Here is a 15118-nt window from a genome sequence, read left to right as displayed (position 1 = left end):
AATAATTATTATAGATTATAGATATTTTTATTATATTTTATATAAAGCATTGAAAACCAATAAGATGTTAGTCTTTTGATGTTTTGACTCCCGGTGTATATAATTTTGAAATATTAATTTTTGCGGATCCTTTGCATCACTTTAATTGATGTCTATCTTTATCTCATTGTCAATGGTTTTCAAACAAATTACTGCTTTGAAAAAAATTATTTGATATATAGTTTTGATTATTATTGTTGTTTTAACGTTATTCAGATTGTAAAGTACTGTAAATTATATTTTTAGGCATAAATTATATATCAATCAAATTTTATTAAATGTTTTGTAAAAGTCTTTAAATATGAGAAGTTTAAACAAGAAAATCCTTTTTGTTGATGTGTTAGGTATAGTCACGACTTAGGTTTTGCTTGAGTTTTACGGATAAAATAATTTTAGTTATTATTATTGTTTTATTATATTAGTCTAGAAAATGATATTTTACAAAATGAATGTCAAACACCATATGTATTGAATATATTATATATTAATATTTCCATATAATTTCTCTAATTTAACACATGGTTTGGATTCATAATCAAATCACTACAAGTAATGTCTAATTTTTATTTAAAGTCACACATGAGTTGAGCAAAGTATACAAGCGTTGAGTTACCTGTATATTGAGGAAAGACATTTGAGACGACAGGTGAGACCAACAAACATGAGATTTGGTTGTGTTTGCGATTTGCTTTGGCTTTTAAAGTCCCAAAAACTTTCTGCAATTTTGTAGAAAAAAGACAAAAGATTTATTTTTTTTGCTGAATAAATATCAATAAAACAATTTTCTCAAAATGCTTTGTTTTTATATACTGTATATAATGTGTTAAAATAGTATACATTTGGTTAATGAAAGATCAAACAATAAGCTGAGAGAAACTTATAMTATGTTTAAACTAAAGTTGATTCAAACGTTTGAGAGACTTGTGATCATTGAATTGAGAGATTGAGAGAGTGATTACAAGTGATTACACAAATTTGACGATTCATTCAAGTTTTAAGGTTTTCTTGACATTAAAAGAAATTTTTTTGTTATATCAAACATTTTTTGTGTGTATTATTTTCTCACATTTAAAAAATTACTATATTTTTCTCTAGACTTATAAAACAATCAATAACCACAACATACACACAACAACAGTGGATTTGTTTAAATTCATTACATTTTAGCTACTATTGAAATAACAATAATAACAATGTTTCATAAGGTAACAGTAATATAAATATAAGGGATAGGGGTTTAGCTATTATTTGATATATAATAGACAGTAAAGGTATTAATATATGAGTGCCTTCCTTAGTGTTTATGAACTTTTCAACTTTTATCTTATGAATGAATGAGAGACATACAGACCTAACGCTTATTGAGCATCACTTCTCCAACAATATAACAAAAGTTATAAAACAAGACAACCAACTGTTTGGTTATTTTATATTGRAGTCAAATATTTTATTCAATTAAAAAGTTTTTAATAATAATATAGAAATGATGTAAATTTATGAGTACTAAGTGCTGTTGTCTATAACCTGTAAACAACATTAATGTTATAAAACTCTCTAATAGTAACAAAACTTGGATAAAAATTAATTAGTTTTTTAAGTCAACAACAAACTAAAAATTGCTAACATTTGTTTATAAACATAAAAATCATGAAAATTGCATTAAAATAGCTTTTCTGATTAGATTTTTTGCATAACTATTAATTTGCATTATCATCTCAAACATTAAATATYTTAAACAAACTAATATATATTAAACTTGACTTTTATTTCTAAAAAATTATTAACAATACTATTATTATAATTGAAAATACAACAGAAGCCTTGSATTTGTTAATATTGCAATTAAAAGTAGATGTTATGAACATTAAGATTATAATCAGTAATAAACAATTTCTTTTAAATTAACAAAGCATTTTGAATTAATAAATAAATATATTTATATACTGTATATATAATGATAAAATTAGCTTAATTACAATTTATACTTTTATATTGTTGTACTGTATTATGTTAACGACAGTGACCTAATAGTGTTATAGGAATCCAATTTGACACATAATTTTATGTATGATTTATTTTTGGAGAAAAAGTCGACACTTGCAGGTAATGGTAATGTTTTGTTTGCTTTAATGATGAGCTCAGATATTATAGCCCACAGACAGCATAACTGTGGAATGCAATTCATAAAATACCCCACAATCTAACGGTGCACTCCTCGTACTATCAAACACTTTGCACTTCACATCAATTAACTGCACGGCACAGGTAGAGACCAACACAACAACAACAACAAAGTTGTATATAGTTTACGGGTCATACCATAACATAATGTGAGGCAAAGAATTCATAATCAAAAAATTCACATAAAATTCATATATGAAAAGGTGTTGTAAGGTTGAGGAGATACACATACAGGCACTGCATCTAACCGTTCCTAAGATTTAATACTGAATGATAGACTTACTACTAATACAACAGCTCTCGCATATATACAACAACAACAACATAGCAACTCATATAACAGGTCTCTCATTTCGAGCAAACTCTTAGCGCCGGTATGTTATGTTATGTTATGTTATGTTGAGTGAGTATATTTAATAGTGAAGTTGAATGGCCCAACACATACACACACATAACCAGCACAGGCTGATTACAAATGCTTAACTTTGGAGCCAATTATTAGAGTGACTCCAGAATAGAAATCTATAGTAAAACTGGTTTTGATTAATGCATCGACGCTTCGGACCATCACTTGGTTTATTAGCTAACATTTCATGGGAAGAACCGAATGGCATCACAGGGCAGATGTGATGGTGATTGAGGACAGTCGACACGTTTTGCAATTAATAGACATATAGTATATGCAAATCAATTGTGATTCACGCCATTAAAATAACGTTTTATAAATAGATATACTCCAAAAGCTAGTTGTCCTCAACTATAACTTATATTAACTAATATTACAGTCATGAGTCTCCAGCTATTATGAATGATATTACATTTACAAGTTAATGATACTTTTTTTAAAAAAATATATATATACTATATATCTATGGGCCACACATTATGACTTAACATTAGAAAACACTGAATTTTGTATTATAAAAAATGTTTTGATAACTTAGTCACAAAATTTTGATTTAATATAACATATAATTATGGAAATTTAATATTATAGTTTTATATAACAATTTTTTGTAGCTATTAATTTAATAAGTTATTTAGATATTATTATCATGTATAAAGTTATGTACATTTTGTTATGAGATTTGTTTTGCTAACCTTCAATTTAATTGAATAAATTTTATTATTTATTCATAGAAACATAGTTAAAAAAATGTTAGAAATAATTGTAATTATTATAATTATAATTAACTAGAAAATTGTAAAAAAATTCTAAGCAAAAACAAATACAATTGCATAATATCTTTTGATTAACTAATTGTATTGTATATACAGATATGTATTTGAAATATTAAACAAAAAAAAGACAACACGAGTTTAAGGCAACATTTGTTGAATCACTGTTTGAATCAGCAAAATATTGTATTTTAAAAAAAGACAAATTGTGTGTAATATAAAAATGCATTTCAATAAACGTTTGGATAATTTGAAGTCATAATCATAATGAATAATGTCGTACTAAATTGATTTTTTTTAATTTACAGAATATATTTTTTCTGACAATAAAAGTCAAACTCGTAACAAATAACTTACTATAATATATGTAAAAATATTAATATTAATTAACATTTAATTAGTTATCAAAGTATGCGTTAAAAATGTATATAAATCTTCAATATTTATTTCATACAAGATTTTTATCAACTTTTTACAATGACTTTGATTTTTTGAAAAGAAATGACTTCTAAATAAGTCTTTTGTTATAATTTTTTCTTTAATCGTTAAACAAAACAAAGCAAAATACTACAAAAATCATAAAATATTTTTAAATTGTAGTTAATCTTACAGACGATTATGTGGCAAACAAACAGCTCAATAAAAAATAGTTTCAAACTATGTTTTGAATGTCAAACAAAACATAAATAATACTTTAAAAGAAAGTTTTCAATTCATTCTTCATTGCTATTATTAGTAGATTTTGAATGCAATAACTTTGAGTGAGTGAATGTATATATCTATACTGTATTACTATACTATATATATATATATATATATATATATATAGAGAGAGAGAGAGAGAGAGAGAGAGAGAGCTATAAAATGTATAATTTATATATAATATAACCAGGTGATTTGATTGCAAGATACTTTGAAACTATAATAAAAGTCTAGTTATAAACTACTGTCTAACTATAGGTTAACAAATAAAGCAAAATTTACATTTTGCAATAAAAATCACAAACAAATTGATGGAAGAATGTTATYATTATAGAAACAACTTTCATAAAAGGAAATAAAAAATTGTATTACTTTTTAACAACAAATTGTATTCATATATACTGTATGTGAGAATTTAGCAAATATTGCAAACTTGAAATCAAATTTATAAAAAATATACTCTTTATTGATGGCTAGTGTTGCTTAACACACTGATAGGCAAATAATAAATTTGTGGCCAAAAAATCAGTGAACAGTGTTTCAATATTTCCATTTCATTGTATTTAAAAAACACTGATATTTTTGTGAAATATCTATAGAGTCGAGCACTGGTCTGACCGTATTGTCTCTCAAATATCGTATATAATAAATACAATAATATATATATTATATATATATAGTAGAAATTTTTAGGTATGTTCTGACAAATAGTTTTTGCAATAGTCATTAACCGCAGAAAGTTATGCTCACATTTTTCATTGCCTTGAAATCATTTTTTTCAAAATGTATTGTTTGTGTTTTGCTTTTTGATGTTCATGTCTACGAAAAACCATCGATTATTATCTGGTTATTAAACCCCTTTCCCGGCACACATACATCTATTATATTGATATCACCGGAATATATATATATATATATTGTACTTCTCAAACATATATTTATGTGTTTTATATATGAATATTTCGTGTATAATATTATATTTAGATATTACTTTTAAGGCTAAGTGAAACTTAAAAAGTGATTTTGAGCTAAACATATCTTTAAAATTAAGAATCATAATTATAAAGCTTGTTCTGCCAGTAATGTTTAGCAAAGTTTATTGWATACAATTTAATATATTCATATACAGTAGAAATATTATAGTATTTATGAGTTAAAATGCTATTTTCAATTTACAATGATCAAAATTAAAATATATATAATATTAATATTAAGAATATTTACACAGTATATATACAGTATATATATAATATTATTTTAATAAAAAATTTATTTATAAAACTATTCTTAAAGTTTATGCCTCATTGTTAAAACATTGTTGATATATACCGAAGAGTATAATAAAATAAATGTAAAATTATATAATAAGATAACTTAATGCTTATTGAATTATGGGGTTTGTGTGCTTTAAACTAGCGATTATTATTTCTCTCCCATAATAATTACAATAATAGACAATATATCACATGTGGTATTATTATAATAGTTGTAGAAAATTGAAAAATTATTATCTTTTCTAGACTTTGACTTTTTAATGCTTAGGCATAACTTTATTTTAATAGACATAATATGAACATAAATCGTATTTGATATGCTTTAATATAAATTAATGATTAATGTTTATATCTGTTTGGCAATGGTTATGCCCACAAATCGTGTGTTTAATAATGTAATAAAAAATTATTTTATATTTTTTTATGAGAATTTATTTTATATATTTATATTATTATGGAATTTATATATAAATTATTAATTGTTTGAATTCAAATTACTAACAATAACTATAATAAAATGGTTTTTTAACCTTCAAATATACTTTATATGATATTTATAAAATTTGAATGACTTAAGAAATTTTTCTGACAATTTTATACATTATAACATTGGAATTAGAAATATTTTAAATTATTAGAAATTATTAGAAATAGTTAATAGTATTAATTAAATTCTATTTTTGAATAAATATTAATATTTTGTTATTTAAAGTATTAAGTTTTTATAATAATATTAATATATTTATAATAATAATATCACATTTATAATAATAATATCACATTTTAATGATATACAACATATTGTATAATAAAAAATGATATAATTTGAATATTATAATTTATTTTTTAATGTTATTTTATTATATTTGTGTTTAAAAACAATTATTGTAATGTATGATTTTTAAAATAAATCTATTATATACAACATATAAACCTTATACCATATAAGTTATATGTTTTGGTGAGCATGACTTTCATAAAACAAAACAAATAATTTATAAAACAAATATCATTATTAACTATTAAATATATTTTTATTTAATGTGATTACCCTTTGTTTTTAGTAAAAGATCTTTATAAAAAATATTGTAATATTATGCAATGTTGTTGCAATTATTAATATATTTATATTTCAATTGTATTTTTTAAATTTTATTACCTAAATTACTTTTTAGTGAAATTAATTTAAACATTTTATTGTTTTATGAAAATGTTTGGGAAGTAAAATTTTATTATTTAAAAAAATTAAACACTCGGAGACTTCTAAACTAATTATATATATATATATATATATTTGACATAACATTTGCTTACAAATATAGTACTAATTATTACATATTTAGGATTAAGTTGTGCGTAAATTTATAAAAGTAATGTATAGTTTGTACACTAAATGGCAAATATTCACGCAATTGCTAACTAATATCCGATGTACTCAGTCATGGAGTTAATTAACTGCTGACCCATACCTTCAATACCAAGATATACCTGTTGTTAAATCATACAATAATTGTTGAGTTTAACAATTTTTTATTTTAATTTATAATCATTAGTTAAAATTCAATAAAATTAAAAATCAAATATTTAGTTAATTTTTTAAATAAATTAAAAAAGATAAAATTTTATAAAACTATGTTTTAAGTATTTATCATAAAATGTGATTAAATTAATACATCTGAGAACATGTAATAAATGACAAAATTAGTCTTTTTATCTAATTATAACATATATTTAAAAAATTAAAATATTTTTTTAACATTTAATATTTTATCATATTTTAAATTATGTTAAGATAATTATAATATATGTAAATTAAAGTTAAGTAAAGTAATCTAAAATAAAAAAAAGTAGTCGTAGTAATGATAATAATAATGAAAATGTTATGCTGGCTGACAATTATTAAAAAATGCATCAAAAGTCTAATAACTCTTTTTTGTTGTTTTGCAACACTATATCTTCAAACTATATATGTTTGGTAAGACTTTATAACAAAACCTGCCGTCAAATGTAATAACAGACACCATTTGCCGGGTGTAAGACATACCTGTATATACCTGTCACACATTGATGATGGGGTCAAATAACCCCTTAATTCATTAAAATCATTGCTTGTTATACTGATATTCTGAATGTTTCATATTATAAATGCTAGAAATTGTATTATATTTAATGAAATAATCTACAATAATATTATACATATTATATGTAGTTGCTGTCATAATAAAAGATAGTTAACTAAAAAATTATTTTATTTTATCAACAATTGTTTTAAATTAAATACTTAATATTCATGTTTCTTTCTAAATGATAATTCTTATAATTCAATAAATATATATTGTTTAGGTTTGAGAAAGATTTTCGATTCTAGTGATTAAATTGATAAAAATCTAAAAAATAGTGGCTATTAAGTGAAATATAGGAAATATAGCATATACTTCAAATAAATTATTAAAATTGTGAAATTTATATAAATATAAAAGATATGAGATATGAGATAAATTGGTCAATTTATTTTCAATTTTATCAAAAAATCGGTAAAAAGATTCTAAAAGATTCTCCAACCTTTTGTTTAACATTGATATTATTAATCAATGTTTTTATTTTATTATCCATTAAAAATCTAAGTAAATATGAGTCAGACGTTAATTAAATTTTGTAAATATTTGTCTATGAAGAGAGAGAGAGAGAGAGAGAGAGAGAGAGAGAGAGAGAGAGAGAGAGAGAGAGAGAATAATTGACAATAAATTATATATTTTTCAATGTATATTTATAAAATTTTATATTTCAAATATATAACAGACATAAATTGTAATGTCATATAATAGTTAATATTTTTAATCAAAAATAAAATACTATATAAATTGCTTTGATTTATAATTTGCATATTTATAGCTTGTATGATAACTAGAGTGTGTTTAAAACAAATTGAGAATTATTTATGTAATGAATATAAATATATAAATATTAAATAGATATTGTTTTAAAACAATTCAAGTTATGCACATAAAACACAAAAAAATTGTTTATGTTAATATATATAAAAAACTTTTAAAAAGATAAATTTAAATAAATAACTAATACTTATAAATTACTTATAATATATTAATCTTTACAAGTTGAGTACAAATGAAATTAAAATAATATACAATGTGTTGTTTAAAATTTTATTTTCAACACACAAACCCTTTGATTTATAATTGACTATAACTTATAGTCTATAACATAAATTTATTTGAATTAGTTTGTTAAAAAACTTAACTAAAAGTATTTATTATCATTTTTAAAAATTGTGTTATTATAATAGCGTAACATATGGTAAATATATGCTGTATATATACACTTAGGTTAAGTGTATTATTGTTTTTTCAGGTTAGGGGTTACATAACAACAACATTAGTTATCAGAGAGACATTTGTTATTAAGAGATATAATATATTTGTGATTCCAAGCGATACTTAAACGTGATTTGAAATTTTGATATATATTATCAAAAATAATTTTACTTCACTTTTTTACATAACTTATAATAAAGTTAGCAAAACATAAAAAATTCAAAAAAAATTTCATGTTTTGTTTATACAATTTTAAGACAATTAAAAAATTGTTCCGCAGTTTTATCAGAAATAGTGTTGGCAAAAAAGAGAAATTTACAAAATAATAGAGAAATTTCTAGAAAGTTTCTAAAAGAAATTTCTATCTATGGGATCCCCATGTTAATTTTGTTTTCTGGATATATCTTATTATGTAACAATACATTGGTTTTACAAGTAATAATTAATTATTAGTATTAATATTTTTATTATTAATTAAAGTAAAAATTAATTTATTTAATTATCTTAAATTCTTATATATATAATAAAATGATTATTAAAATTTTAGAAAACTGATTATTATTAAATAATTATAATTATTTTACATATAGGTATCGCATTTTGTATAGTAGTGTATAGTGTAATGTTATATGAATAGTAGTATTGTCTCATTATTTATATATTATTTCAATAGCTATAGATATGGGGATCCCATAGTATAACAATAAAGTTAAATTTCTATAGAAATTTATTCCTGAGAAATTTTCTAGAAACTTTCTCAGTGAAATTTATTAGAAACTTTCTATTTGCCCATCTCTAATCAGAAAACATATTTTTATATAATTTATTTTAATATTTACAATACGAGTAATATTTAATTAATTATTAGTATAATGACATATAAATCAAATACAATAGTATTGTTCACATGTTATTGCATTTGTGTTTTATTACAATAAAATACTTATTGTATAATTATTGTAAGAAATGTTTAAAATAAACACATAAAACATTAAATATTATTATTGTATTTATTATAATAATTTAAAGCCAATAAGTTTATAATTTTTAATTAATTAAATAAGTATTTCTGATTTTAACAATCAAAATTTTAGTATTTAGTATATTTTTAATTTATTTATTTAGTAAATATTAAATATAAGTATAAATGATTTTATAGTGATTTTTATATCACCTAAGATTTTGTAAAATTTAGTCATATAATTTTAAATATAATACTAAAGTTTGCATAATTTTATAATAATTATAAAATATACGAAAGTTAGTTAAAAATGTATAAAGTATTATAAATGTTACACAAACCTAAAAAAGTTTTTAATATACATAAATTGAAATTAAAATTAAAAACATTATAATATATTTATGTTAGGTTATTACTAAAAATAATATTTATTTTTATTAAAAAATGTATTTTATTAACATACTATAAGATCTCAATAAACATTAAAGCAATTATAATACTGTATTTTTAACACATTATACAATTTATAGCATAGCTGCAAAATATCAATATCTGCAAAACTAATATAAACACAGTATACAGTATATATAGTATATATTATTTTTATATATTATATACAGATGTTATTAAAAATATTAATTTAAGTAAAATATTAATTTAATAATTTAATGTTTAATTGTTTTCCCATTTTATTTTCTATAACTTATAAACACAAATTAAAATTCAAAAACAAACTTACAATATGTTTGAAAACTTATTAATTTGATACTATAAACAAATTTTCTAGATATTAGTTACAATCCCTGTTTTAATAATTTGCAAGATCATAGATTATCAAAAATTATTAAAATAAGATTTAAATTAAATAAATTATTTTATGTAAAAATAGTAATATAGTGTTTTATTTATATTATATTCAATGATATGATATCAAGTAATATAAATTTTTTATTTTTTATTTATCTTTCGTTTTATTACAAATACTTTGGTTACTTTAAATAATTTTTGCAACATATAAAATGTATATATAATATGAATATACATATGAAAATATTTTTAACAAATAAAACATAATAAATACATTATTGACTTTTATACTTCTAACAATTTAATGACATATATTTTATTAATACCAAATTTTGATTGAATTGGTGATACTTTTGTTTTAAAACTATTTTACATTTATAATATACATTGTTTTTCAGACAAAAATCTCATAAATATTATATCTTCACAACAAATCATTTTATAATAAAATTTAATAGGATTTTAAAACCACATACTGTAGTATTATTATATTAATATCAATTTCCTTATTGTATGGATTGTTTCAATAAGATTTATTTGAACTAATCTTTTTATTTTACATTATTATAAAAGTATTATATTATAAAAATAGTTTTTGTCTTATATTATAATGTATAATAATTATTTGATGTTTATTATAATTAACATTTTTATATAAATCAAATAATAATCATAACATTTTTTTTATTAATGATTGACTATTTTAGGTGTAATTCTATTTATATAAATTGTTTTCCATATATAGATCTGCTGATTATATCTAATAATATATTTATTATTATAAACTAGTTATATACTGTATTTTTAGATTAATATATTTATAAAAATATTAAATATAAAATTCAATGTAAAATTCTGATAAAAGAATACAATTTTAATATTTAATTAAAATGACACTTAAAATTATATAATTAACAAACAAATATAATATATATTTAACAAATGAATTAACTTACAATAATTGTTAGATTATAACAAATACTGTACATATTTTGATATAATAATAAGTAATAATAATTTTTTATAAATCTTGATTTTTTTATTTAATACCCGAATATTATTTATAATTATCCGAATACGCGAAATACAGACAATCCCTGTAACTAATTGTAAAAATATTTTTTTAAATAAATAAATTAAAGGATAGGTATGTTTGTAGCAATGAATAAAATTTTTATTATATATCTTATATAAAAATATAAGGGTATAAATGGATCATCAAAACAAAGTAAAAACATTTGATTTGACTTTAATAATAATAATGAATACATATATAAGTTATATACAGTATATGCTGTGTTATATAACATATAATAAATACATATTTCGTTATAYTTTACTACWTTATTATGGAAACAAACACTTGATATTAATATTTAAAAAAAAGTTTGTGGCATTAGATAAGTTAGGAAATAATCATTAAATTAAAATTATATAGTAGTTATTATTTTATATATAAATTATATGCTGTATTTGGTATATAATGTATAAAATAATAGTTTATATAAATTAGCATTTTATGATTATTATTAGATAAACTGTTTCTTTTTATTATTATATATTATTTTATTTGTGTTTAAGTTAAAGCATAATATAACAAACAAAATCTTTAACTGTTTTATTCACAGATTTGATTGCTAATCACTAAAACTGAACAAAAATACTGAATCTTTATTATACAATATTTTTTATATTTTGTTAGTTTAATGTATTGATACTTTAATAATTTGGGTTAAAATAAAAATGTTAAGAATATAAATATAATAATACAAAGATTCTACTAATATTATATTATTTTAAGCTTATAACAGTCAATCAATTTTACTATAATATATATTTTATGCATTTTCTTTTATATACAAATATTGTTATATAGTGAACTGTATAATATATTAAATAAATTAGTATTTTATTTTTAGTAAATTACTAAGATTTTGTAATGTATATATATAGTAAATGTTATTTTTAATTAAAAAAAAATCTGCCAGGTTAAGTTGAAATTGTCATTATTTCTAAATTGTTATTTTAATTAACTTAAAAATATATACTAGTATAAAGTTATAATAATGTAATTATTAAGTAAATGCAATTTTTAAAATTATTAATTATTATTTATTTTTTTAAATGGAGCACATAGTTTCAAAGTTAACTATTATTGCCATTTTATATACTGTATAATAGTTTAAAATTATTTTAGATAACTATAAAATTAATATATACCACCCATTCAAATAATGTCATAATATAATGAATATTACCTAATCTATTGATATTGTATATTATTTATAATATTGTAGAAAATTACATTCAGTAATAATTTATATTTGTGTTACATATAAATTATATTTGTGTTACAGTTAATACAGCATTTTGTTACAATTTTATAAATATATTACTTATAATAATGAGTTTGATTTTTTACGGTCTATAATTAGAAAAGCAATAAAATTATTGCATATGTTTAATAAAAACTAATAGTAAAACTTATTTTTTTAACTTGAATTTTAAAAAAATGTTAATTTACTTTATAAATAAACACATCTTTGCTTATCTTATTTTTTTGGGGTTAATATTTTCAATAAGGATTTAATTCATAAGTGAGGACAGTTGGCTTTGGGACACACACATGCATCTGTAGGGTAATTAAAATAAATGTTATCTCAAAAGTATGATATTATTAATACAAAAAAATAATAATTTTAGGCTATTTAGAAAGTTCAACAAACAGGTTAACTTTATTAACTTTTCAAAGTTTTTTTTAGATATTAAAATAGATATCTAAAAAAAACTTTGACAAATTTTAGTGAATCACATCATGTTTTAATATAAAGATAAGTAGAAAAAGTTTAACTATTTTTAATTTTTTAATATCAATATCTCCTATAAATTATTATTATTATTATAAATAATAATGTTGCGATTATACGCTTTCTATGTTAAAGTGTCAAATAACCCATTAATTTTAATTTTTTATTATTTACTTTTTTAGACACATTTAATGAAAGGAAATTATATATTTTTCTTTAAATTACTTAAGTTTCAAAATTTTTTAAAAAAAATATAACTTATAATAACATTAAATATTTACTCAAATTTGGCTTATTATACAGAATATACAATCAATAATTTTATATCAATAATTTATCTGCAAAAAATGATTTTTATATTATAAAATACAAAAATGATATAATATTATTATGTATTATCATTAGTTGTATTCTATATTTATTTTGCTATTATATATTTATAGTATAAAATAATAATTATTAGTTGATTAGCTATAATATAGTTTCTTCATTGGCTATATGAACTTAAATATATTTTAAATAAAAATATTAAATTTTGGCCAAAAATTGCTATAAATTATTATTTATAATATATGCCATAATTTGTCTAAAATTATGRTATAATAAGCTAATGAATATGTGTTTAAATAAGTAATTACATGATAATTAGTAGCTTTTGATTGACTACCAATAGGTGTAAAATCAATGAATCGTAAAATTAGAAAAATTTTAGGTTTTATAAAAAAGTACAGAAATTTTAGTATAAATTATGTGAACTATTATTTTGTTAATCAAAAATCCTTTCTCTCAAAAAATAATCAATTTTTAAAATACAAACAATTAGAGCAGAAATAATCATTAAATGGCAATTTTCACTCAGAAAAATGGTATAATTTTTTACATTAAAATTTAAATATATCAGAAAATATTTTTAAAATTTATGTTTTTTAATCTTATAATAAAAAAAAATAAAATTTTTATATTTGCATAAAAATAAAAGTAAGTATAAGTTTAATTTTAAAATAAAATAAAATTACTGGTAATCTCTTAAATTATTTAATATACTTTAAATTAATTTTATATAAATTATTTAATAAAATTAATATTATTATATTATATTAGTTGTAAAATCATTAAAATTTATACGAGATAATATCCACATGAAATAAATCAAATTTAGTTTAAACTATTGAATAATATTGTTTTATAAATATAGATTATTTTTGATAAATATTGAATACATTGAGTTTGTATATAAAAGATTAAAACCCCACTGATAAATAAAACACATGATTCATGTTAATAATATTAATGATTAATAAGATTAACAAATGATGACTGTTTAATGTATAAGTTATTATATAAAGTAATCTACACTTGAATTTATTTCAAAAAGTTTATAATAAAAAAGATTTGAAAACAAATGATAATCTTTTGGTTTACTTTTAGCTGACATTGCATTAGGAGCTGATCTCAGATTAGATGTTTTTGTGGATTTAAAGAGAAATTTTTCATTTTTTAACTTTTATTTTATATATTATTTTTTAGCCGAAAGCATAATACATTTTTTATATTATTATTTTACAACATATTTTTAGGTTAGAGTTCAACAAAATTTTATTTGTTTTAAACTTATTTATTTTTATTAAAGTATATTTATATTATGATTGTTGAGTTTATTACTTACGGTATTATGTATTCATTGATTTAGCAAAATATACCAATAATTTTTAATTTTATTATATTACTATTATTTATAGCAATAAAAATATCTATATTCAACAACAAAAAAAGATTATACTTGACCTTAAAAATTTACTATTAATTCATTAATTTATTGTTTGTTAAACTTTATTT

This window comes from Oppia nitens, unplaced genomic scaffold (genome assembly GCF_028296485.1).
Source record: "Oppia nitens isolate AA-2021 unplaced genomic scaffold, nextdenovo-longstitch-racon4-pilon3 scaffold5_pilon_pilon_pilon, whole genome shotgun sequence".
NCBI lineage: Eukaryota > Metazoa > Arthropoda > Arachnida > Sarcoptiformes > Oppiidae > Oppia > Oppia nitens.
The sequence above is the reverse complement of the archived record's forward strand: the minus strand, read 5'-3'. Positions refer to the sequence as shown.